Raw genomic sequence first — 2,229 nt, 5'->3', positions numbered from 1 at the left:
ACCTGGCTGTTTGCTATGGTGGTGAACAAGGGTTTTAAAGTGACAAGCGGACAGTTACACCTGCCCTGGAACCTGCTATTGCGGTTTTGGCAATATGCCAGACCTTGGGGATGTGGTCCAAATAACCCCAAACCTTTCTTTCTGGCTATTCAGTTATAGGCTGGTTATGCCTGCTGCATTGTACTGTTGTTGACGGGTTGTCTGAAGTTAAATTAAAAAAACAAAAAAGTTTAGCTCGGGTCCCAATCTCTAACTCTGTTCAATCACAAATCCTGGACCTTCAAGTCCTTCAGACCTCCATCAAAATCCTCACGGTAAAAGGATGCCCCCGCTTTTCAAAGTTAGGGTACTTCTATTAGCCTTTGAGAACACCTGGGCCAACAACATCTCTGACGCATGGTTCAATGACATAGTGTCCAAGGGCTCTGCTCTGCATGATTAGGCTATTTGCCACAACGCGTAGACTGTTATTTGAATCCCACCGCTATGTAGCCAATAAATCCTTGAATACGGATGTTCGACTTGCTGACTCTTATACTTTTACAGGTGTCTACCTTCCACCTTATCCAGGACATTGTTGTTCAGTCTCTCTGTCTATCCTAAGGAGCTCTCCCTCTATTGCTCAGATGTGTTTAGAGCTGTTTGGGTCTACCTACCTACTACGTCTTTTCTCTCAGACAGACTCATTCTTTGTCATTCCAGAAGGTTACCATATCGGGCAACCTGCATTGCATTCCACTATTTCTCAGTGCCTCAGAGAGGTCATTTTTTTAAAGTAAATAGAAGGTGCAATCAGCGCAAAAAGTAAACCCCCCCCCCCAACAACATGCAAGCTGAACACTAAAAGACTTCACAAAAATCAATAACAAATGATAAAAATATGTAAGTGCAGCGCAATAAAAAAAAAATATATAAAACAATGAAACACAGTCCAATATTTTGGTGAACAACAAGTCCCAACGAGATGAAAAGATTACTCCAACCGTGAAGATCAGCAATATCAATGAATGGTGACAGACCCTCCACCTTCAATCTAAGTTCTACGCTCACCTCAGAGCATGGACTCCTGAGCTAACTGGTAGTCATGCAAGCAGGTCCCACACAAAAGGTAGGTAGCAAAAACAGATCAATTTGAACTTCTCCTCCAGATCGATAATCGCAGTGGGGGCATCAAACCGTATACATATAAATATAAAGAAAGGTCATTTTTTAAGCCTACTGGCTGAAGAATAAGGTTCCGTCCATTATAGTCAAAGCACACTTCACAAGATCATTAAGTGCTTCTTAGGCTTTTAGGCATCAAGCATGTTTCCCAGATTTTGCAAGGCAACCACCTGGTCTTCTATTCCCAGGTTCTCCAAGATTCACCAGGTGGATGTTCGGGTATCTGCAAATGCAAGTTTTGGACAGGAGATCCTCCATGCAGCTCTTTAGGCTTCCGGCATCTCTAATGTTTTTCATTGTATTTTTTTTTTCAGGCCTGTTAGTGTTGTGTTGCCCTCCCTGCAGTTGAACTTCTTAGAGACATCCCAATGTTCCCGAATTCTGCTGATTCTGTGTGCCTTGATGATTAAGAAATTGATGATTTGATTAAGAAAACAGAATTTCTGTAAAATCCTTGACTTGGAGTTCATTAAGGGACATACCCGTAGGTACCATCCCTCCATGTTTATGATCTACTGCTAATACTGCTTTTCCAAACTGAAGGGGAATACTATAGGGAGTCACTAGAGTGACAGCTGAGTCTGCAGCCATAATAGCTGAGATGGTGGAGCCCAGCAGCAGTCTCAGAACTTTTGGAAGTCTACAGAAGGGTTTTATTTATTTATTTATTTACAGTTAAATAACATGCATACTATATGTTCAATTCAAATTCAGAGTTGGCTTTAGGATCAAGTGATCTTAACTTCAGAGTCCCAGAGCACATATACAGTGCTTTGCAAAAGTATTCACCCCCCTTGGTATTTTTCGTGTTTTGTTGCTTCACAACCTGGAATTAACATGGAGTGTTTGAGGATTTGCATCATTTAATTTACAGAAGATGCCCACAACTTTGAAGATGTTTTTTTTTTAATTATTGTGAAGGAAACAACAAATAGGACAAAATAACAGAAAAAGTTAATGTGCATAACTATTTACCCCCCTAAAATCAATACTTTGTAGAGCCAACTTTTGTGGCTATCACAGCTCCAAGTCGCTTTGGATAAGTCTCTATGATCTTGCCACATC

Source organism: Aquarana catesbeiana, linkage group LG03 (genome assembly GCF_042186555.1).
Source record: "Aquarana catesbeiana isolate 2022-GZ linkage group LG03, ASM4218655v1, whole genome shotgun sequence".
Classification (NCBI taxonomy): domain Eukaryota; kingdom Metazoa; phylum Chordata; class Amphibia; order Anura; family Ranidae; genus Aquarana; species Aquarana catesbeiana.
Note: the sequence above shows the minus strand (reverse complement) of the source record.